General features: G+C 41.0%; 1 protein-coding gene across 1 annotated transcript in view; it reads left to right on the top strand.

Moving 5' to 3' along the window:
- lpp (LIM domain containing preferred translocation partner in lipoma) overlaps positions 1–25,401 on the top strand; it is a 141,789-nt gene that overhangs the window by 26,671 nt on the left and 89,717 nt on the right. The window lies entirely within an intron of this gene.

The following is a 25,401-nucleotide window of genomic DNA, read 5'->3' on the forward strand; positions in this document are numbered from 1 at the left end:
ATGAATTTAATATGCACACATACTCTCTGGTTCTGCACAATATACAGTTGTGTGTATCTGATTATGACATAATCAGATACACACATTAATTAAATACAAACCCCTCTTCATTGAATCATCGCCAAAAAGAAATTTGTATTTTCCTTCTTAATTTATATATTTATATTATTTGTACTCTACAATGTCAATTTAGTCATTTTGTAAATTGAATCAAATAGAACGTCCAGTTCGCTCTTTAGCAGACAGACACAAGCCAGGTTTCTGCAGCTCCGTGGAAGAGTTCCCACAGTCTCCAGCATAGGAGTGGATTTATGATTTAGTCTCACAGCACCACTTTAAGACTAAATAGGCGCGTGGTACATTTTCAGGCCCCCTATTGTGATTTTGAGGGGAAAGTCGAAAATACAGGTCATGTGACTCGTTTTTGGTCCACGCAATCTTAATCATGCGTTCACAGTAAAAGGAACAGCTGTAGAACATTTGGGGACATTTACTGATCTTCACGCACTCAGGAATAATGATTTGAGCTCAAAAACGTGAAAAACCCAGAGAAGCATAAATATTCCCTGATTTCCAAAATTAAGCTTTTAAATAACAAAATACCGGGCAACTTTTATTGTGAAGAATTTATAGGCCGTGTGGACACACATAAGAGGACACAGCTGAGTTTTACATCCGATCACTTCCTGTTTAGGTGGCATGTCCTGACATTGGCAACTAAAAAAAATGGGAGACACCCCCCCTCAAATTTGTAAGTTCTAAAATATAAAGAAAGACTATCAAAATATATGTATGTGTTTATAATGAACTCATGCTTGGAGAGCTTATTGCTGCATATTAAGTATGCATTTGGTGCATTAGTTAAGCCCGCAGCGATTCTTTTGTCTTTTTCTCCTGATTAGCTGACTCTTTGTTGCCATTATTTCTGATAAGCTGCTGAGAACTCCCTTAACTGCCGGATCAAAATTGTGTTTGTATGTCGTGATAACACTAATGGTCCTTGTTATAATTGATTTAGAATACGAGTCATGCGTGTGTGTGTTTTAAATTCTAATGAAGTGTAGACTTGATTATTGTTTTCTCGTCCTGACATTTAAATGTACGCCTTTCGATTAACTCCGATCAGTCGTGTGTCTGCATTCTCTCTTTGAAGTTGCTTCACTTGCATTAAACATAGAAGAAGATTTAACATACAGCGCATACAGCATATTGCACAAACTGTACAGGCAGACGTGCAAATCTGCGAGCTCTGAGCTCTTTGTGTTTAGCAAAGCGTGCACAGTGGTTGAATACCAAAATCTGATATCTTTTTGAAAAACAGATGGCAAAGTGCTCATATGGGAACCTGAGCTCTTCTTCACTGAATATGAAAATGTTGAACAGGTGGTCCAAGAAGCTTCCTTCCCCGCTACAGCTTTCATTAGCACACTTTTGTTCTTCGAGTAATAATAAGCTCACTTGTGCCCTGAGATATAGGGCAGACAAAAGAGCCGGCAAAGAAGTGGCCTTGATAAGTATTATTAGACACAAGCTTCTCCGCCAACACCACCGAAGAAACCATAACATCTTTTAGGAACTGATTGGTTTCCAACATGATGTGTTTATTAAAGCATGGGTTCATTTTGTGATTGTGCTCCAGGTATGTGAGACTACATGGCGACAGGTGACATCACCCTCATCCTTTCATCGGCAACCAATCAGAGTAATGTCTGTACTTTGTCAGTTGAACGCCGTGGTAACGCCCTTAGTTTTGCGGGCTGCCATTTTAAAAAAAATCTGAGTCGAGTGAGTAAAAAGAATTGCGGTGGCCGTGTTCATTAGCTAGATAGCGGTCGGGTACTGACTCACCGCTAATGCTAGTCAATTGTAAGCAATCTGAATCTGTCAGTTATGCCTTCAAGCACATAACAATGTTTGAATCAAATGAATCAGACTCTGCAGCATCCGGAGCAGCTGAGCAGCAGGTTGCCCTGTCAGAAACTATAACGTTAGCTATAGCATAATGTTAGCTCAACAGCTAAAGTGTAGACTGAGAACAGTTAACAGGATTAATGTAGATGGTATCTGATACTTATATAAAGATAGTGGAGTAATGTGACCTGAGCGAGAATGAAGCTGCTAGCTGGTGGCGGCTGCTTTGCGACGGCGTCGTTGTGGAAGCGCATCACACACCCTCCGGTTTCCCCCTCAGATACACACTGTTAGCTCTGTCAGAGCCGTTGCCTTTGTTTGCACTGTTGACGCTGTTAGCGCCGTTAGCTCCTAGCCACCGACTCAGCCGTCGCCACGTTGAGAGCTGTGTGGAGGCAGTAGATGTGCTCTGAATCCTGCATTGAAAACCTTTAATACATGTCTTTTTTTAATGTAATCATTGGGACAATAGAAAGCACATTTTGAGTATCGCAGTAGTGTAGCTATTAAATGGGAACTGCAGTGAATCAATGTGGTTTTCTAGCTGTAGCTGATTGTTGAAGTTGTTTTAGTCGACCTTCAGGTAAAAAACTGAATGGATGTACTTTCTCAATCACTGATTTAATCTTTTTTTTAATATATTTTGTATAATTAAGAATTCAATTCATTTAATTTCTTTTATCAATTTCATTTTCACCTCAACCTTTCTGAAAATTAAATTATTATCATCAACAACAAAAATGACACAGAGTTCTGGACATTTTAGAGGTTGTTGAAAGAGATTTGTATAAGAGTGTTAAAGTTAAGAGGAACTGTTTATTCAGTGAGGTTCAAACATTCCATCATGTATTCATTCTTTGAATAACTCCAGAACCCTTAAGAGACTTTTGAGCAGAGAGAAATCAGTTCCTGAAAACGATTTCTCACCAACCTTACACACCACAGCTTTGTGCATATGTTCATACAATAACTCATACAGTACAGTCCTCTGATTTATGAGCAGAATGCACAAACGCGGTGTGTTACCGTACAGCAATGGCGCTGTGAATCAAACACATTTTAAGGTCAAACAGAAGAGAACACAGAAGTTTGGTTTTCCTCCGTCGACATCACAGTAGAACAGAAGTGGCCTGATGAGGGGAAAACCTCACATGCTTGGGCCACAGCGATGGTATAAACTCAACTTGCCAAGGATGGTTCTCGGTTTCTCACACTGTTTGTTTGGATTCCTGGCTCACAGTTTGTCTGTTTGGGCCAGATTCTTGAAGCACACATCAAATCGACGCATGACTGGCTGCCAGCTGAATTTCAAGAACAGTTTAGCTTCACTGTCGAATTTAAAATACTTAACTCTTTGTTGTGCTCCACTGGAGCTGGAGCCAAAAGGCTTTCCTTGACTCATTTCGCAATATAAGGGCTTCATGTAAGTGAACAAATCCTTCAGCTGGACTGTTAGGGAAATTCAATCATGGCCTCTTTTTTTTTAAGAAAATGTTGTCTTCTCTCTCATTCAATAGCTATGCAATACCAGCATACTATATGTAAGGTATTCATGATTCATAGTGTACCTCACATTTTCTTCAGAGCTTTTCCAACCTGATAATCTCAACAACATGTTGGTGTTAAAACAGCTTTCAGGACTGAAAGAAAAACATCCACGTAGATTCCTCTCCAAAGCTGTTTGGTTTTTGCTTACATTGCAAAATGCCATCTGAAATGTTGTTTTGCTCATATAAAGAAGAAGAAAAAAATCATAAATATATTTATGATAGGTAATCCTAAACGTTAAGAGCGTCTTGTTGAGTGTCTCTCAGTTTCATATGAAAATGTACAGATGATGCGTCACAACTTTCTTTTCTGACCGTCCACCAACTTTACCCTTTTGTTGTTCCACCAGCCCTGCTCTGTGGCTTTCAAAGTTCTAAACATTTACCCACGTGATGTATCGTGGAAAGACGCAGTGTAGGACAATGTGACGGCACGCCACCAATGAATAATGCACCATGTGAATATGATCTCATTTTTGAAAACAATATGTGTCTGAAGAATACATCCAGGATGTCGAACTGATTCAGCATCGAGAACAGGTTAGCTAGATGAAGACAGAAGCTCAAGCTACAGGATCACAGTGTAAACGTGAAGCACCACATCATGTGGGGATCGGGACAGAAGATACTGAACATAAGGAACAACTGTAACAAACATTAAAAAACAAAAGCAGCCTGTGTATACGTTCAGCATGCCTTTAGACGAGCTAACGCTAGTGAATGATTTGCTAACCTGCTGTGGTAATGTTGGTTCCACAGGTTTTTACGTGGAGACAGCAGATGCTACGCTATTATTTGCTAGTCTTGGTTCGAGAAAAGGACTTAGCAAAAAGTCAATTTAAAAAAAGCTCAAGGTGTGAATCAGTTTCAGATACAATCTCTCTCTACATACATTGGAGACATTGTCCTAACAGTTTGAAATATCAATATGAGACATATCTGAGGTTCGTCATTCCTTATCAGATTCAGTATTTACACGGCTGACAGCTGTAATGATTCGAGCTTCTTATGAACATAACTTAAAGACGTGTGGCCTGATTGGGACGGTCCAGAATGAATGATATACAAAATAATGATGCCAGCGGATCAGAAGAGTTTTGCATTCATAAGCACCGCATAACAAAGACCCAGGATGGCTGTGTTGTGGCATCTTTTATCATGGGATTGCGCAACTCATTAACATCATCACATTTGGCTGATAGTGCAGTCATGCCACAGGGTCTGTCTTTTTTTTTTCTTTTTTCTTCATTTCTTTATTCTTCCTTTCTCCCCCCCACAAAAAAGAAGCAAGCATTCAGTATTAAAAACACTCCCCCACTCTCCTTGGAGGACTGAAATTTGGCTGTTAAAATTTCATCTTTTATTGTTCATAGGAAAGAGTCGTTGGCACGTTTTATCGTTGTTGTTTTGCTTAAGCAACTCTTACAATTTCACAATAAAACACTTCCACACTATTGGTTCATTAGAAGCGTATTCCAGTAGAATTACACCCATACATTTAGATTTGATTACTGCAAAAATAATTACTCTATAAAGACTTTGAACAGCACTTAGAGGTTAGGAATAAATTCAACACAAAGTATAGTGAATAGTTAAATAAATAGATAAACGACACAAAAATCACAGTGATTAAAAAAAAAAAAAGACATTCTTGTTGTTTCTGGTCCAAATATCCTCACCATGTCCTCAGTTGTCCTAAAATCCCGGTCAGCAACATTCTCCTCCGTTATGGCGGCACGTTCTCACCCTCTCAAAGGACTCCTGTAAACAAACACCAACATATGTTCACCACAACATCTCTCAATACTCAATTCTGTTTGGAGCTTGCATCATTTTTTTGGAAAAGACTTTGGGTGTCGTATTTCTGTAATAAGAACCTAATGTGGAGAATTTCTGAGCTTTTTTTTTTTTTTTTTTTTTAATGAATTCTTTACCTGATATGAACTCCTAACGTGTCAGAAAAAGATTTCACATGATCGTTGCGCAGTCTTAGTTTGCATTGCTCCGTTTTCTTTCACATTGAAGTAAATCATCAGGTGAACTTCATGTCTGGCGCAGAGACACTATAACTAGAGTATTTAGAATGCCAACACTGTGAGCCTGAATCTGTTCCACTGAATCAATGCTGCTCTGTCGCCTGAGCTCTAACAATTGCAATGTAAAAATAATGGTGTATTGAACCGGCGTACGGTGGAGCAATTGTTGCCTTTTGTTCGCAGCTCGGCAGATATGTTTGAATGGTGGCTATCGGGCCGCGTGTTTACACACTGAGGACGAAGGAGTATTCTCCAGCAATTACTGCAGCTCTTCCATGAGAAAGCGCAGCGCGGGATGATGCTCAGCTGAGCTGCCCGCGATCACTTTCTGCAAGGAAAGTGAGGAGCCGAAAACAAGTAAATAAGACGCGCTTAAGACGGGAAGATTAAGTCGACCCCAGAGTGATTAAGAGGGCCGACATAGATACCCCTGGCTGGATAATCAGCTGGACCAGTGAGCACGTTTGGATTTGTTTTTTTTTTAAGCAGCAGGGACACGTAAACAGCAACAGCTATCAGTCAATTAAGGATAAAGCCCTCCAAAAAAAACAACTAGTTTAACTTTGCTTTTCAAATAATCGTCTTTGGGTGTCGCCGAGGGTCAGGGCGCTGCAGCGTGAGCAGTGGAGAAGCCGACGTTTAAAAAGGAGTCCCGAGCGTTTAACCCGGCCGCACAGATGCTGCTGGCCAAGCAGGATTTCAGCACTTTGTTTTTCTTCAGGAGCTCCACAAAGATCTGATTTGTTTTTAAGAAGTGACCCACGGATGACTCACGGAAGTCCAAATGTGTCCAATTTTTTTAGATTTAGACAATCGCCTACATTTTTTTCCTGTTCTTCTACCGAGGCCTTTCAAGAACGTTTCAACGTAAAACAACAACAACACATCTGTGCTGTGAGATGTTTGCCAAAGCAAGAAATCCCTGAGCTAAAGTCCTCGTCTGCAGTGGAGGAAAATCTCTGTGATGTACTCTGGTGTGGATCTAAATAATCAAATCACACTGTTAACTGTAGGAACGAAACAAATCTTTGTGAAGTTTTGAGTTTCAGCAAGTAGGAAGTGCTGCCTCTCTGTACCCGATGTATGGCGCCGTGCAGGTGGACATCTGCTGTTTGTGACCTCGTGCACCTGCATTTTAGCAAATCTATCTGCCCAGTACGCTAATACAACTTACTGAATTAAAAGGCGGTTTCAACGATTTCTCTCTCTCTTCTCTCGTTTGGATTTTGCAACTTGAACAGTCGGAGAACATCGTTTAAGAGAGATTTAGTACCTGAAATGGTGAAAATTAGAGGGACAAGAATCAGGTTCTTACATTTTTTAATGTGATATCTGCGCTGGATGTGCAGCCAAATACATTTCCTCAAAATGTGAGAAACATTTGACTTAACCTGATCGAAAATGGATTAAAACCTTGTAGTGCAATAACTCAAACAATAATGTAATAAAATGTCCTGACTGATATTTTAATTTAATTTAATTTCAAGTGTTTCTTTTTTCCCCCCAAACTAATCATTTTGACGGATATCGTAATAATGTCTCCGTTACTCGTTCTGTTGTTAATATTAAATAATATCACTAGACGAAAATGTCTGTTTGATACACTACAGTGGGTTGAATGAGCACACGTGGTATTTAAATCCATAAATGTATTGATTCATTGTCTGTGTATTTTAGTTTGCTTGAGTCTGGTGTTTCCCATCGGGGACGCTGGTCTGTTAACATCTGTTAATCGAGAAGTACGATGTAAGATGCTCAGCTAAATGTAATAGTGAATTAAAATCTGTCTGTGTCATGCCCAAACTTACTGATGCGTTTACACACCCATATGTAAACCTAATAAATACCAATAAATATCTTGCATGCATAAATAGATGAGAGGGGAGTTTGGTGGATCCCCGCTGGTCTCATGGACGGTTGTTGCACGACGACCAATCAGCATGGGTAATGGTGGCTCCATTTCCCATCAATTATCGGTACTATTCAGGGCATTTTATTTAAGTATTTGTCAAATTATTACATTTTCAAGCATCCTTTAAAAAAATGTGGATTCCTATCTCAGAGAATTTGTTGGCAAGCTTCGTGACCTAATCAGGGCCGAGACCTTTGACTCCTATACACAACATACTGTGCAGTATTGGATTAACTCCCAGTACCCAAGGGTGTAAAACCAAGGGGTCGTTGTGATCCAATGACCCAACAGCTATATATATATATATATATATATATACACTACCATTCAAAAGTTTGGGGTCACCCAGACAATTTCGTGTCAATTTTCAGTTTCTTCGCAATTTCTCGCATGGAATAGCTAATCGAACCCACAAATGTGATGCTCCAGATACTCAACTAGCTCAAAGGAAGGCCAGTTTTATAGCTTCTCTCACCAGCATAACTGTTTTCAGCTGTGCTAACATATTTGCACAAGGGTTTTCTAATCATCAATTAGTCTTCTAAGGCGATTAGAACACTGGAGTGATAGTTGCTGGAAATGGGCCTCTATACACCTATGTAGATATTTCATTAAAACCAGACGTTTCCACCTAGAATAGTCATTAACCACATTAACAATGTATATAGTATATTTCTGATTCATTTAATGTTATCTTCATTGAAAGAAACAGTGCTTTTCTTTGAGAAATAAGGACATTTCTAAGTGACCCCAAACTTTTGAACGGTAGTGTATATACAAAACAGCACATTGGTTCCAGGTAAAGTTAACCCAGGATTGCGTTGGTGCTCTGTTGCTCACTCTGGATCAGTTTATTAACCTGCTGGTTTTCAGTGCGAGTGCAGAGCCAGCGATTGCAACAGAGACCAAACAGGAAATGTTTTATAGAACCCTAAGATGCAGATTATAAACTTGTAATCAATCTCCAGCTTTTCTCTCGCTGATAGCTGTTTTCATACCAACCCTCTCCCTCAGCGGCTAAGAACCTCACAGTGAGCTTAGCCGCTGGTATTGTGAGTGTTTTAAAGCGAGCGTGAGTTCTGGACCTAAAGCTGCTCATTGTCATGTACCCGCGGTCCTGCAGAACAGATAGAGAGGGTGAAGGAAGCGCTGCCGTGGCCGCCAGCCCACTGGGCCTTTCTCCGCTCCTGAGAAAAGAGTGCACAACTGGAGCAACAACTGTAAGTCGAGACAAAAGGGGGGTAAAGCACCCCCGGCTCTATTGTCCGCCTCTTTCATCGGGGCCGGGCCCAAATGATTCGGACACAATGGCGACGTGAAATCTCTGTCTGCTGCAATTGCTTAAATGGTAGCTCAAGTATTTAAAACAGGCTTCAGATGAAATTGTCACGAGCTTACGCTCCTTCATGCCTTTATATCCCGCACTGTGCTAAGGAGATTCTCGGGCAAAGTCATCTGTACTCGGTAAACAAAGTGTTATTGATGAGCTGATTCTATGTGGCTTTGCCAGCGAGCGAGTCGGGGAGAGAGGGATTATGTCCCCCGAGCCAGAACCCAATAGAAGTTTGAATGAGAGGATAGACGTGCGGCGCACATTGCGGCAGTAGAGGATAAGCTGTGTTCAACATCAAAATAACAGCTCAATACCTGCGATACGGGGAATCTCAGACTCGCTGGAGTGGGAGACGTGTCCGCTCGCTGTCACGGAGTCATAAATCGATCAAAGTTTTTTTACTAAAGATAACAGAAGTGTCCTCATTGGCTGCGCGTCGGGACAGGTTTGACGTTTGAGGTGGACAACGTCTCACCGGAGGAGCTTTTTCTTCGATGAGGTTCTGTTGACTGAAGGATTTAAGCATCTCTTTGGGGGGGGGGGGAGACTGTAAAGGTGTAGCTACAGCAGCATATGGCAGAGACTGTGAGGAATCCAGAATACCGCTAAGCCATCGTTCCTACAGTATAGGGATTATGCATTCTGTGACTTTTCTTTTTCCTTCTGTTTTTTTTACGTCAACAGTTCAGTTTTCAGTCGCTTGTTATTCAGTTTGTCTGCGCTGAGCGTTGCATCTGGTCAGCTGGCGCTTTGTGCAGAGGAAACTTCTCGTTCACAAGCATTGTGGGAGATTCTTTTCACTTCCTGATTTTGTGACGTGTTTCACCTGCAGCAACCGTAGTTCTCTCCTGGAGGGTTTTTGTCTCTGTGTTACTCCGTTGCATGAGGACATATATGAGCATTTTTAGAATACCTCAAAGCCCCTGAAAACACGATTCCTCTATCACAGGAAATAATCGTGGCAAATGTATTATGTCTGATCTATTGAGAGAGTCAAAGACTCTTCATGGAGAATGTGTGGGTGCGTTTCAGTCCCATTTGATCGACAACGCTGTCATCAAAAGCAAAAGCAACCCACCAGCTGGAGTCAGATTTCCATTCAAATATCGCTAAATCCCGATTGGTGCAAAATCACTATCTTCCATTGACCTTGAATATTTGTATCTTCTCGACTGAATGCACACCACTAACTGTTGCTGGAGCCTCCAACAGTGGACTGTACTGTTCTTGGAGCTCGTTGCTTTTCATGCGTTTTTTTTCTTGTAAATTCTGAGATTCTTCACTTTGTTCCTCAATGCAGAGCGATAAAGCTCTGAACATGAATGGGAGCTGACTCTTCTCTGTCAGCTCTTATAAAAATACAACAAGGGCAGAACTGAAGAGGAAACAAACGAATGTTGTAATTTCATTGGTGTTCTCTCACACACACACACACACACACTCACACACACATATTGCTTGGGAGGTTTGTGTTAACTCAGTCTGACTTCTAAAGATCTCACAGCGTTCGGGGTGTCAGAGATTATACGTTGACGTCAGCCTTGAGACCTCACAGCTTTGTTGTGTTATCGTGTTTTCCGTACATGTCACCGAACCAATACTGCTGCTGAGGTGAATCGGGCAAATAAAATAAAACGAAGAGCCTGATATCCTTTTATCTCAGGGAAAAGCATCAGTTGTTGCACTGTAGCCCATGTCACAATAAGTAGTATACTCCTGTGTGGTTGATTTTGACTTTTTTACAAACCAACCGAGAGGTGTAAACGTGAAGTTCTACAGACCAACAGGTAACTTCTAGTGATGTCATCATGCTGCATGGGCTCATTAACACTCCCATGAGATAAATAGTGAGACTGGTAGAAATGGGACATTATGGTAATATTATGGTACAGATAGTTACTGTGAGGTCGCAACGTTTCACAATTTCTTTTTTTAAAATGAGGAACTGGGAAAATCCACATTAGAATAGAATAATACACTTATTTTTAAACTTTTTCTAACGAACTGATTGATCCGGGAAAATCCTTTCACTCAAGTGTTCATTTCTATATATGTCACCACGGTTACCACATATTCTTGTACAAATACACAGTCAGCATAACAATCGTCGATTGCTGGTATAATCACGGAGGTGTGTGTGTTTCTGAGCGTCTAGTTGTAGCAGATGAAGCTCTACTGCACAGACATCATGTCGTGAGTGTGTTACCGTAGACGGGACAGCAGCGAGACAACCGGATCCGTCCCGGTCACCGTCGGTTTTAAATAAACACGTATTCAACAGTGATTTAAAGCTCCTACACCGCACACACACCGTTATAAAGATACACACAGCTGACAGGTTGATCCCCCAAATTACACGCTCGCCTCCCTCCTCGCTGTATTTCATCGCTGCGGCTACGGTGGGGATGGCCAGTCTTCTCCACTTGTTTGTGCACTCCGTGGATCATAATTAACTGGAATGTGTCCTCTTGCAGCTCATACTTTTCTCACGGGACGAGGATTCCTGTCTGTCCATGTCTTCATAAATTACATTTCAGCAGTTTTTTTTTACATTTATTTTTCAAACAGAAACCCCAGTCGACTTAATTATCACCTAGACTAACATCGAAGACGCCATGCTGCAAGTGCATATGCGCTGCAATCCAACACTTTCTCACATTTCACCGTTTCCACGCCACATGTTTAAAATAAGTGGAGCGGCCACCGTACTCGTCTGGTTTCATTCTACCAGCAGACCCCGCTGACACGGCTCATTTCACAAATGAAAGGCAGCAATTAGCATATCAAGGTTGAAGATGATACCACACGGCGTTTCTTTTTTTTTACCCTCATCAGTCCATGCAGGTATAGCTACAGCAAAAAAAACCAAAAAGCCTTCCCGTTGAATGACTAGCGTCCCCTCTGCTGTGATAAGAGGCCCGAGGACAATGCCTGTCAGATGAGGCCAATTAATGACGGCTCGATGAGATGATTTATCGCGGTGCCTCGCTGTTATTCCCTCCCAGATAAGCTCTACTTTGTTGACTTTGCCCCGATGCGTTCCGAAAACCAAAGGCGCTTATTAGCTACCTATCTATTAAGAGTGACATGCGTAGCTGTAGGCCGGCGTTGGGTGACGGCCCTTCATTGTCACCTCTGTGAATGTACTGGATTAACAGTTTGATTTCATGTTCAGACGTCACGGGCACAGGCGCGGCGTTCTCGGAGGCAAGGGACCAACGTTCTTCCCGAAGCCGCTCTGGATGTTAAATCGCTCGTCACACACACATCGTCTAGTTCGCTGTGCACTGAAGGGCTTCTATGCTAGCACAGGAAGTACGAGACGCTCAATTAGAGAGATGGAGAGATGTGAGCCAATGTTGTCTTTCTGAAGTGTTTTTAAAAGTTCTTCTACCAAAGACTTAAGAACTTAAACAATCAAAGGAAAAATGTTTGCATTTGTATCTGTAATGTAATGAGCAGATGAGGCACACTCAGCCGGGATTAATGCTATTTTATACATAATCTGTCAACATTTAAAGGATTTATTTGGCTGATTGCAACAGCTTGAATTTTTAAATAAGAATATATTTGCTGCTATATATATATATATATATATATATTTCTTTCTCTTAAAGCCCCTGGAAATACCATTTTTAAAAGTATATCTATTTATTCAAGCAACAATTAAAAGCAACTTTTGGAGTTTAACACTCAAAAGCTAATGTGCTTCATCAAACCAAAACAAACATGAAAATCCTTTTAAGGACTCTTTAAATTCGGCTATTTAAGAATCGTTACCAAGATTCCTACTGAGTGGGGTACTCTACAGTTCAAAATACACTTGACAGTGCTCTCAGGTGGACAAACAATACGCTGACAATACATTATTATATTCATAGGCCCCAGAAGAATAATTGCAAAACTCAAAATTAGATTTTATCCGAAGCTTTAGTTTGACCCAATACCTGCAAACCTCATGACATACCCATCGGCCTTTGCTGTTCAGATGTTTAGGTGCTAAACCAACACATTATACCTGCCTCACATCAACATGCTAGCAACGGGCCTACGTCAGACTGATGATCTCATAATGATGAGTCCCATGTCCTCTGTGATTGGAGGCGTGTGCCAGATGATCCTAATCAGCCATTAGGTAAACGCTCTGCCAACCCTCTTCTACGGGCATGAGACTGCATGGCCGTGTGCACACACAGAAAGGGAAACGCCCCCATGAAAGTCAAAACCGGGTGGAGCGCAAAAAAAACCTTCTGCAGGAAGTGAGCCACACGCACTCTGTCACATACACAATTACACAAAACAAAAGATGCATGGGATGCTATTACTCCTTAAGTGTTAGGATAAATGTTCATTTATTTTGAAAGACTATGTTGTTTTGTAAAATACAGAGGAAACCTCGTATAGTGGTCACGTTTGTCTGGCTCAATTGAATTACTATAAGCAGGTCATTATTATTTCAGATGCAGATTAGCATCTAATTGACATTTGTTTATTTATTATATGATTATAAAGTAATGAAACAGACAGCTTTACAATATACAGAATTGTATTGACTGTTCCAAATGCTTTTTGAATTACTGTATACAGTACTGAGCATAATTCAAATACACTATGTTACAGTGCTGTAAACAGACTACTGGATTACTATCAGCAAATGATTTAAACATTTGTACAGGAATGATGGTGTCCCAAGCTCTGTGATCCATGTAAGCGCTTTCCACTGCATTTAAATGAATGATCAAAAGATATTATAGATAATCAAATGTATCATCGTCATTTAAATCCTACATTAAACACTCGTCACCACTTAAGATTGTATTCTTGCCCAAGAACAAATCCCCCAAATTAGAAACCAGTAGTGAAAGTCAGGATGTTGCTTAACTGCGTGAGCTTTAGGACACATCGTCACTTAAAGAAGATTAGCATGCTGATATGAGCATTTAGCTCAAGTGCAGCCTCACAGAGCCACTAGCATGGCTGCTCATTTACTGCTTTGTGACACTGCATGGCTGCTATTCCCAGCGAATTTAAACTTATTTATCATATTTCTTTGGCCCATTTCTTCTTGGCTTTTCACTTTTGAAAAGTAATGGCCTAAAAATGGATTGATAAGCATCTGTTCACTGTATACAGGCTCCATTTGCATCTTACAAGTCAGGGAGAAAGTGTGACAGTGTTCTGAAACAAAGTGCCTCACTTCATCAAAGCGTTAGGAAAACCCCAATTTACAATATAAAAGCAGTTTAGGTAGAATGTTCTGTCCTCGTGGCTTCAGTATTTTATTGCGGATGAACTGCGGCCACAGCGCTGTGTAGTGGCGTTAGCGTTGTTCCGTTCTCCTTTAGGTGTGGCGCTCATGCATCCGTCCCTCTAGGTTTCTATAGCACAACTGAACCCGTTACAATCAAGTGCAGCTGGATCGTCTCCTGCCGTCTGCTATTGATTCGCTGAAAGTGTGAAACATGCAGAATCCTTTCTTTGCTTATTGTTGATGCAAATATATATATTTTTAAAGTGTGCCATCTACCACAGAGGTATGCGGGAGATGGTTAAGGTTGCGTCGAGATATATTTACAGCTGTCAGTCAGAGACCTCCTGAGACTCGGATAAGATAAAACTCCTGAGACGTCGCATCTTACCACTTGCAGTATCAAGGAGCACATACTCCAGTCATGCAAGCCACCCGATTCTATTTGATACATCCCAAGCCAATACGAGCTGTCAGTCAGCATTACCGTCACATTCACATATTTACAGAAAAGTTGTGCTTCTGTCATTAGGGAGCAAAGGCCATCAACTCCAGTAAACTACTCAGGGAAGTCATGCAACTCTTGTTAGGAAGTTTTTAAGGTGTTACTTTGACAAACAAAGCCATTATCTGGAGGAATAAGTGCTATTCATGATGCAGGGATGTAATTCTTGTTTTGCGCTGTAACTCCGAAATTAACGATGACACCTTTTGAGCACAATGGAAGCGTAGCGAGCACATTCAAACGGTGGATTTTGACCCTTAAAAACTTTCTCTGAGCCTCTTTTTGTGTGTTTGAATGTTACAACAGGTTCAGTTTATTAGCGCAGATAGAAGAAAAAAAACAACTTCAGACACAATGAGAAAATACAGGTGTAGGAGGAAGTTGAAGAAGCCAAGAAGGTTTTGAGAGAGAGAGAGAGAGAAACAGATAAAATACTTCTGCCAGCCGGAGGATCTCAAATGATGTACCAGCTTGCGTGGCACCAAGAGGTCAGAAATATAACAAGGACCGAAAGTTCTGCTTTCACTTCCTGTTCCATCTGTCGCCAATGACAGTCACAGTTTAATATCTGTGACTGATGTAGCCGGCTGTCACCTACGTTGCTTTTCGACTGGAAATAAATGTATTGTAATTTTTGCATTGTCTATATTTTTCACATCATGCAAAAACAAAAAAAGGATTTGGTTTGGTGTCTCTTTATGGCCATTTTGCATCTCATTGTTGTCTTTTTGTTGTTGTTTTGCTTGTCTTTGGGGTCATTTTGCATCTCTTTGTTGTTTGGTGTCTTATTGTTGCCATTTTGCGTCCTTTTTCCTGTTGTTTGGTGTGTCTTTGTGGCCATTTTGCATCCCTTTGTTGTCCTTACAATGTTGTTTTGCATTTCTTTGTGGCCATATCGCATTTATTTGTTGTCATTCTGCCTCTTTGGTGGTCATCTTGTGTGTCTTTGTAGTTGTTGGCGCTTTGAGTCTTTGCCTGCACCCTGTAGGCCCATTCAGTGATCCATCTATGCACCCATACATGCACACATACACATGCTTACTGATAAACATACACATTAAACCAGGAGTCTCAAACTCATCTTCACTCTGGGCCACATCAGCATCGTGGTCGCCCTCAAAGGGCCGGTTGTAAATGTAAGACTGTAAATGTAACTCCTCCTAACATGTTGGTAAATAACGGTCTCTGCATTTGATTATTGTTTATTCAAGTGTAAAAATATTGTACATGCAGTTATATAACTGTAAAGATATATTTAAGCACATTTCTGTTATAACTTAAATCCTTTTAGTTTAGGGTTAAGAAACCCACATTACTCTATCACACTTTAAAGAAAATAGCAAAGACAAATATCAAACACAAGTTATTACAATAACTTTGTTCAAAGCTTAAAATCCTTTCAAGGGTGCGTTTGCACAACCCCACGTGAAGTATTTCATGTGTTGTAAAGCCACGTTTAAAGTCTTCAATGTACTCACAATACATTTCTATGTTAAATGTAGAGGAACCAGCCAAAGAGCTGCTTCTATGACTGTGTTTAAGTATCTCATCATTATGACTTTCTATCTCATAACTTCGACTATGGGGATATTTTTATTATCAAGTCTATTATTATTATAATTATTATTTATTTTTTTTGCTGGCGGATTCGCGTGCCACATAAAATGATGTGGCGGGACGGATTCGGCCCGCGGGCCTTGAGTTTGAGACCGCTGCATTAAACAGAGTGGAACACTGTGTCAAATTAGAGACTCATAGGTCCTTGAAAGTAGTGCTGGGCGGTATCCCGGTTCAGCCGGTACACCGGTTTTAATTTCCCGTATGATATTCATTTTCCACACACCGTCATACCGGTGCTTAGCCGAAACAACTGCTGTAACGTTAACTCTTCAACAGGCAGCTAAATATATTGTTCACCGTTAAAGCGCTGCGGTCGGAGCTAGTTGTCTTACGTGTATTGAGAGGGACCCCTAGTCATGGTTATGACTTTATAACACAACAATTAATAACCCACAACTAACGCTCTTTAACAGGGCAAAACACCACGACACAACAGTTTGTGACACATAAACAATTTGGAACACTAATAATTGTACATTTTATAAAATTACACCACAGAACAGCATGCTGGGTACAGCTCGCTAGCTAGCCCGGTAGCACAACAGTCTGTTAACAGCTGGGAGAGGCTCCGTCGCTACAGTAACGCCACATTAAAGAACAGAAAAGAGCGATGCAGGATGAACAAAGACAGACCGGAGATGCACCGATAGTCTGTGCCCAAGAGAGGAGCTGGGTCTGCTGTTGTTTTTGGTTTTTGGTTTTAAAAATCCGACGTCCAAAAGACTATATATTCAAAGTTTGTCGAGGCACTGTTGTAGCCGCTGGCGGTAACACGAGCAACTTTCTCCATCACCTCAGCAGAAAAAGAAAACATGTGTTGGAATACCAAGAGTGTGATTACGGCCGTCAGCCGGTAACGTTAACGCGAGTGAAACCGTGAAGCCAGAGGGTCACACATCGCTTGAAAAGGCACTTGCTCGAGGCAGCATATGACAAGAAAAGCAAGCGGTGGAGCGACATTACGAACGCAATAATGATCCAGCTCTGCAAGGACATGGTCCCGCTACAGACAGTCGAGAAAGACTTAGAGCAACGATTAAAACACTGGATTCAAGGTACGTCTTATACTTCAGCTAAACTGCTATCCCAACATTATACGAACAAACGAGCACACCCGATAATAAGCAACGCCTTTATTCATGATGACATTAAAATGTTTTTATATTATATGTACTCGACAGTAGAGTAATCCACTATAAACCTATAAAAACACAGTCAAGGAAAAATGAAAATACCGTGAAACCGCCAGAATCTTAAAAAATACCGTGATAGAAATTTTTGGTCATACCGCCCAGCACTACATGAAAGTGTCAAATCATTTCTTCAACTAAAACCGAAGCACACTGAACACCTCCAGTTTTTACTGGCAATGTAAGTGACCTCCTGTAACACATCTGTGCGCTCAGACATACAGCAGCAGAGCTGTTTCACACCTTGAAGCTATTGTCAACTTGAGAATACATTCCATGTGATGTCTTCACAGGTAAATGAAAGCGGTGCAGCTACCTTTTCATTTCTAACCTGTTATCCTGTTTTCTCCCTCCCCTCTGCTCAGGGAGGAGGAGGTGGGGGGGTTACTCTTTGTAGTAGTCGCAGCTCCAAATCTCATTTGTAATGGTTATCAACTGGTTGGGGTCCTCACAATAGCTAATGGGGAAAACAAATTGGTATTTTCAATGTTTATCATGTGATTAACCTTCCTATGATCCCTCTGAGTAATTAGCCTAATTATAAGGTCTGAAAGGTTCCGGCCTTTTAACAAAATGGAGCTGTAAAACACGTAACACCGTCCCCATCAATGATGAACAATTCATTTGGAATTTAAAACTCGACAGCTGAAATACTTGAATCAGCCGATAACGTGTTGCCTCGTGCAGATTCTTTCGATGTGAAACAAAGAGCCCACTGTTGCACCTGCTGATGTGGAAGGAGAAGAGTAACCGGCCCAACAAGTTTGTTCTCTCCTCTCCGGGGCACATTTGCTGTCAAACTTGGACTCAGCCCCCCCCCCCTCCCCTCGTCGGGTTGCGGTCTGAGTGTAGACACGATGAGTTGTGATTGAGACCCTCTTCTTCACACTGCTCTGAGCACACTCGCTTTGACACAACACAAAGGTGATTTTGCCTGCTAGCCTTCTCACCTCTTGTTGTCACGGCCGGTTTGTGTTAAGTGGCCAATGCTGGCGCGGGGATTGACTTACAGCGAGTGACTGCGAGACCGGAGTGTTGAAACAGGACAGACTGGTTGTTGGTGTTAGAGGCCAAGTCGCTTCACTGTGATGTATCAAGACCCCCAGAAGAGCCCCCCCCCCCCCCCCCCCCCCCCCCCCACACACACACAGTGCAGTCAGACTTTCTGTGTCTGAAGTCACTGGTTTTACTTCTTTGTGAGCGCTCCTGTTCTTCCCTTGATGAAAGCTTGTAGTTTAGTGATCAGCAAATAAAAAACTGACATAAAACAAATGATATGGCCCACAAATGCCCTCTGAAAATGTCTTTGTTTGGGCTACAGTACATCAAACCAGGGCGTCTCTGAAATCTACGACAATGCTCATATGAATCTCCATCTCAATGAAAATGTATTCTCTGATGATCCGTACCTGCGTGTGAACGGTGGCATACAAACCAATACTGTGCCTCATTCTGAAGTGAAGTCTAAAAAACAGTAACCGGCTGAATTACATATTAGTAGAATCACTTTGATTTTGATGGAATCACACAAACTGGAGATGACACAAGTGACAGAGAAGAGTCAATTGACGGAAAAAGGAATGGCAGCTCTTTTACCCATTCATTTTATGGTTAATTGTCCATAATTTCGCAGTCATTTTAATCCTTTTTCAAGCGGAAAGACAACAATTCTCTGCTGCCAGCTTTGTCAATTGTGAGGATTTTCTCTGATTTATATTATTGTAAGCTGAATTTCAGTGGGTTTTTGGATTATTTGTCGGACAGAACAAGACATTTGAAGACATCACCTTGGACTCTGAAAAATGTGTCATTTTTTTCTCACTGTTTTCTTACATTTTAGGTGCCTCGTGAAATCATTCTGTGTAACTATACAAAATGCATTGCATGTGTCCCTGCTGTCTGAATCTACTTCCTCCTTAAACATCTGATCCATTGCCTTTGCTGGTTTCACACAAACTTTGCATCAGTGGAACATTGTAAAACTGGCGGCGTGCATGATAAACAAATTGAAGACCAGCTCTTAACAACATGCTGTTACTAATGGTCAAATACTCTAAAGGGCATTTGAATCAATAATGAAAATAACCGCCAGTTGCAACCGTCTAAAAAAAACTTGCTATTTCAAGGTTTTTATTCTCAAGAAATTTAGATTTATATTTCAAGAACACAAGTAACAGATTCAATTGTTGTCCAGCTGCAATGGTTTAGTTGAAGAGACAGCAGTCTGGCATTTGCTTCTTAAAATGTACAGTTTTCACAATTGAGTGGTGCTGGCTCTGGCCGTAGCCTGAGACATTAATTAATTTAAAAAAAGAATATCCAATGCCTCATAGGGATGAAACATATGCCAAAATCTTGTCTGGATATGTACCAAATTATTATTATTATTATTATTTTTTTCATCCCTCTGGGGATTTACCCAGACCTCTCACTGTGCTGGGATTTATCAGTCATGTTTTACTTTACTTAATCCATACCTCCATGTTTTATAGGGATAAGTCAAATAACAAATTACTGTCTCACATTTACGCACAGGGAATTCCTGTCTTAAAGCGATAAAGAAGTAAAATCTTACTTTCTCACATTTACATGCACTTAAATCCTAATTTGGATTATATCTAGGTCATTGTGTGATAAAGAACTGCTGGCAACGGTACAGATAATGTCAGTAAAATGGCACTTGTTAGCCATATAACCCATACCTATGTCAGTACTTGGCCAAATATGAATCAATATGTAAACATTTTTATTTTTCAATGACTCTTTCGTAAAATCAGCCTTGAATAAATGAGACCACTGCAGTGCAATAGAAATAGATGACCTGCTCTTCAGTTGGTGTTGTGGTGATCTCGCCATGTCGCTGTGCTGTTTGCAGTGGCTATGTTTCAGAACATGATGTTTGACTTGCCCAGTCCTCTGATGCCCTGACGCCGTTGTTGCACTCCCACTATAAAAATTTTAACAGTTGAAAGAGGTCCAAAACAGCCTTTTGCTATTATTAATACGTCGACACATCGCGTGGTGTCAGACTTCCGGCACTTTCAAATATTTACCCCCTTTGCACAAAACATTTCAAGATTCATAATGACCACTTGAACTCCTTGCTCTTCCCCGCTGCCGAACGGTGCAACGCGGGCAGCGAGCTCTTGTTTGTGTAATGTCGCATTAACCTGTTCAGCCATTCAACCAGCCCTCTAAAGTGGAGCGAGTCCGATGCTGGGAAGACTCAGCAGCAACCTCTTGCAGATGGGAACCTTTAATTTTTAAAGCATTTTCATCCGCATGGCCGACCCTCCGCGTGTTGCGTCACGAACTGTGAGTGCTAATCCCAGATGCCTCCCACCCCTCTATTTGGTATGAAAGATCTGCCAGCCAGAGTGTATCTCTATATTCATCTCTGCAGTGTCTTTTTGAAGTGATGTTTTGATCGGTGCCTAGTGAACCATGGGCTGTGTAGTTTTAACTGAACTCCACTCATGGGACAAAGCACAAGGTGGGAAAAAGCAGCATTATTGGACTTAAAATCTTATTTTGGTTTTCCTTATAAACTTAGGAACACTTGGTAACACTTCCAGTATTATGGACTGCACTGGTAACCCTTTAATATATAGTGTACATGAGGACATTTGCTCATTTTTCATTTGCAATCTCCTGTTTTGTACTGTTGTGTAAAGCAAACCAGCAGATGGACCATTTTCTGGTCTTTGAGTCTGGTGCTATTCTATATATCTCTATTTGTCAGCAAATCCCATGAAAAGACCAAATGCAACAATAAAGTGATCCCACTAACAAGAATTGTGTTTAGATCAAAGCTTCATGTATCTTCGTGCTCTGTGCCATAGAGCTCCATTGTTGTCGACAAACACGCCAGAGCAGTAAATGTGTATTAATCTGCTGCTGGAAATAGTACCTGACAAATGGCCTATTTTCTCTTGATTAAGTGAGGTTTGCTGAAAACTACAGTGCTCAGCAGTCTAGTGTCAGATTCTTAAGCTTTGACGTAAAGCTTGCATAGGAAGCGTTGGAGAAACCATTAAGAAAGAGCTAGATTAAAAAAAATGATCCAACTGACAAATCCAACCCAGTGTTGCCAAATACTATGCAATGAAAGTAAAAGCCTAAGTCTTCCATGGACTGTGCAGAGGAAGTATACTTACTCACCAAGACGTCACCAGTTGGTTTGTGGTCAACGATTTTGATACCTTGAGTTTGGAATTTTGGATGTTGCCATCTTGGTTTCCTGCTGTCGCCATCTTGGTTTTGGGGTTTCAAGCCCCTGCCGTCTTAGTTTTTGACCCTGTCGTCTTGGTTTTTTGCCGTCGCCATTTTGGATTTTGGCTGTCGCCATCTTGGTTTTGGTCTGTTGCTAGGTCAATGAAATGATTGGACGGGCTTATTACAGTCCTGCGACAGCCACCTATACCTAATTTTTTTTTCTTCTATTTTGTGTTCGAGCATTTAATTTATTGATTGCTGTTGGTGTTTAAAGAGAACAAACACGTTTCTAAATTCATGATCTACCCTAGCTTTAACGACTGTATTGCTAAGTTGTTCATCTGCTACTCGCATCACATTTTCAGAGGGTGATCATTTTTGACACTTATCAAGGTAAAAACAAAACACTTCTGCGTCTGCTGCTGTAACAGGAATCAATCACCACAGATCTTTGTGTATTTGTCTGTTTAAAAAAAGAGCAAATGAAAGAAGCTGTTGAAGCTACTCCAGCTTTTTTGCATGATTAATTTCTGCAGTTCCGTGTAACGTTTTCAACATGCGATTCAGAAGATTTTACTAGAAAGCCTGTCATGAGAGCTCCCCCCCGCCCCTCCCCGAACTAAATCTCTGAACCCTGCCATTTTATGTTTTCTGTACTCTCTGTGGTCCTCTTTGGATGGTTTTTGTTTGATAGTTTCCTTGGTGGATATGAAAGATTAATGCAGCAGAAACACCTGCAGCAGTTCCTCAATGACAGCTGTAAAAGTGCAGCGGAACAGCTGTGAGAAGACAGCCCGACTGCCGTGCCCCCATAAAGCAAACTGTTAAACACGGTGTCACAGCTCGCTCCGGCAATCACAATTGACTTTCTTTTCATGAGGCTTCAATACGGATGTAGCCTTTTTTTTACTGTGTGCGCACTTTCGACCTGTACCATATGACTTACATATCAATCCTGTGTGTGTGTGTGTGTGTGTGTGTGTGTGTGTGTGTGTGTGTGTACGTACACAAGCCTTCTCGTGTTTGTGTTCACGTCATCTGCACGAGGGAGGGACTTTTTTCTTTATCACTGAACACATCAAAGCTGAATTAGACGAGCGGTAAGCAAATGCATAATTCATCTTATTAAGTAGCAGGAGATCACAGAACACTAAGTCAAAGTTAAATAAGCATAAAGGCACGTCATGTTTCGTCTCATCAGACCTCTCCGCACACAGTGTTACTCCGTGCCAGCGCGAGACAAAGGTCTGAGATACGTATCGCAACCAGGCCACATCTGTTGAGTCAGAATGTGTTTGCAGCAAAGTTCAAGTTCCACACATATGGTATGTGCCGCGTACGATGTTGTTTGTGTGGGTTCTTCTCTGCTCTGGTTTCCTCCCACAGACACACACACACAGGGCGAAGTGGAAACTCTGAAGCTGTGACCGTGATAGGCTGATGAACTGTCACTGCTGCATGCTAGTCTCCAACCCATGCTGGAGTTCTCCAATGTAAAGAAAGAGCATCTCAGGTCGAGGCCCTTGTTTCATTAGCAGCTATTAATGATGTACAGATGGAGGCGGACCTTGCACCGGTAAAGTGACTTTATTCAAAGAAATGAAACGCACCCGATCGAGCATGAGGCCAAAATCAAACAGGAAATCCGTCACATGACAGTGTGTTCTCTAACTGTGCAGCGGCGGGCGGTACAAGAAGCACTTAATCCCTCACATGCATCCCAACAGCACGCTCTATGAGATACAAACTTTCTACGTTAATAAAATGAGCAAACTATTTGATTTACTTTAACAGTTTGACCACTCCTAAAGGGTTTCACCCCAATGTGAATGGTGAAATGAATTATTATGAACGGAGTATCTTCTCAGCTAATCTCTCTCTCTCTCTGTAGTTGTCTGGTTCATTGAGGTAATGCGTCAATGCAAACATGATAGTGGATGCACAGTGAACACACTCAAATAGTTGACATGCTGAAGCTTGAAAAAGTCTGCAGTAATACCTGTTTAGTCAGACATACTCCTTCAAATGTGACTCCAGTAGAGTCTTTGTCCTGGCTGACGTATCCTGATGTCAGAAGGTGATGCTATATTGTGATTTGACACATTTTCAGGACCTGAAGAAATAGTGGCCGTTCACATGTTGCGGTTAACAAACAAAACCAGGTTGAAGAGTCGGGACAGATGGTAAAGCTCCGGGTCGCCAAAAGGCCTCCATATATTTAACGTTGACGGATATTTAAGAGAAGAAAGGAAAGATACCTGCTGGCTGTGATCGTTTGTTCCTCGGCACCCTGAAAAAAAAAGGCGCTTGGGAACACTTGTGCTCCGAGACACCAATGGATTTATGTTTGCAAAAACGTGGCATGTGAACTGCCCTCTGTACTGTTGCTAAGAACTACAGTGCTCTGCTGTTTTAGGAAGTCAGAAAGTATTAAGAGATGGACTAATAGATTGTATGTCTTGGTTCTCTAATGGATTCCAACAACAATATGAAAAATATAGAAGAACACCAGGCTTTAACGTATTAAAAGGTTGGCTCGTCTAAAATATATATTCCATATATTCCTACAACTGATAATGTAGCAAGATGCTGGTTTTTAGTCGCGTAGGTTTTGAGACTTCTGGGTCGTTGAGCTCCAAACAGCAAAACATTTAAAAACTCCACAGCAACATATTTCTTTCAGAAATAACGTCCTTGTTACTTTTTCATTTTGAATACTTTCCTTTTTATTGCATTCCTTGTGTCAATCATTTTTGGTTGGGACCGTTTTCCATGAGAATAGTAGATTTTAAGTCTAACTGGGCAAAGCAATTAGAAGTCGTTATTCACACAAGTCGTCCATGAATCGCGTACGAAGGAAGTGACGCCCCACTGTGAATTATTTGCCATCATCAAAAAAAATTGTAACCACACAGCGAGACATTTTCCATTCAACGCGTCGCCCATTGAATCATGCTCACACATTCTAAGATCATTTCTCCTTTTTTATTTTTTTTTTGCCTCCTTTTTAGTTCATCTTTTATTTTGTTAGCCATTTGAGCATCGAGAAATGAAAGCGTTTGCATTGAAAGGACAGGTGGGTGTGAGACACACCAGCTTGTCTGAATCGCAGCATTAAGAGCAGGGGGGGGGGGGGGGGGGGGGTTTCAAAAGTAAGAACCATTCAGGCGTCAGGAGGAGCAGGGATTTCAGCAGATATTAAAAGATGATTGTGCGTGGGCTTTTTTTTTCCTCCTGTGCTCCGGAGAAAGAGTGTAAACCCTGTATCAGTCAGACCGAGGATAATAAACAGCATAAAAACATCAGAACACAGCACAACAAACACAAACAAAAAAAGAAGGATGGGGGAAAAGTGCGGCGTATAAATAGTTCAAATATTTCAAGTGATTTCAGAATGCGATGGTGAAATACTGGATGTTTGTGTCCTCAGCCACGGCAAAGTCTTTGACTCTGTTGTTTTCACTGTAACTGTATGAAGGCCATACACATCCACAAATACATAAATATGATAGTAATCAAAGTCATTATGGTGGTTAGCTGTCGATATTGGCTGCATCTTGATGTAGCAATTTGAATCCATGTAAACAACAACAACAAAGATACATACATTAATAAAATAATTACACACACACACACACATACTGTATATATATATTTATATATTGACAGCTTCATCAACACTGAACATCACTGGTCATTTTCCAATGCTTGTCTGTGATGAAGTCTTTGTTGTTTTCGCCTCTCTTTGTCTCACACATCACTTTTTTTTTGATTTGTTCTCATTGCAAGACAAAAAAAAAAGGTTCAGAGTTCAAAGTGGTTTCTTCTCCTCTTTGATACTTTTGTTACTTTAATTAAATTGGACACGTGAATGCATGTCAGAA

The sequence above is a fragment of the Pholis gunnellus genome, assembly GCF_910591455.1.
Source record: "Pholis gunnellus genome assembly, chromosome: 4".
In the NCBI taxonomy this organism is placed as follows: Eukaryota; Metazoa; Chordata; class Actinopteri; order Perciformes; family Pholidae; genus Pholis; species Pholis gunnellus.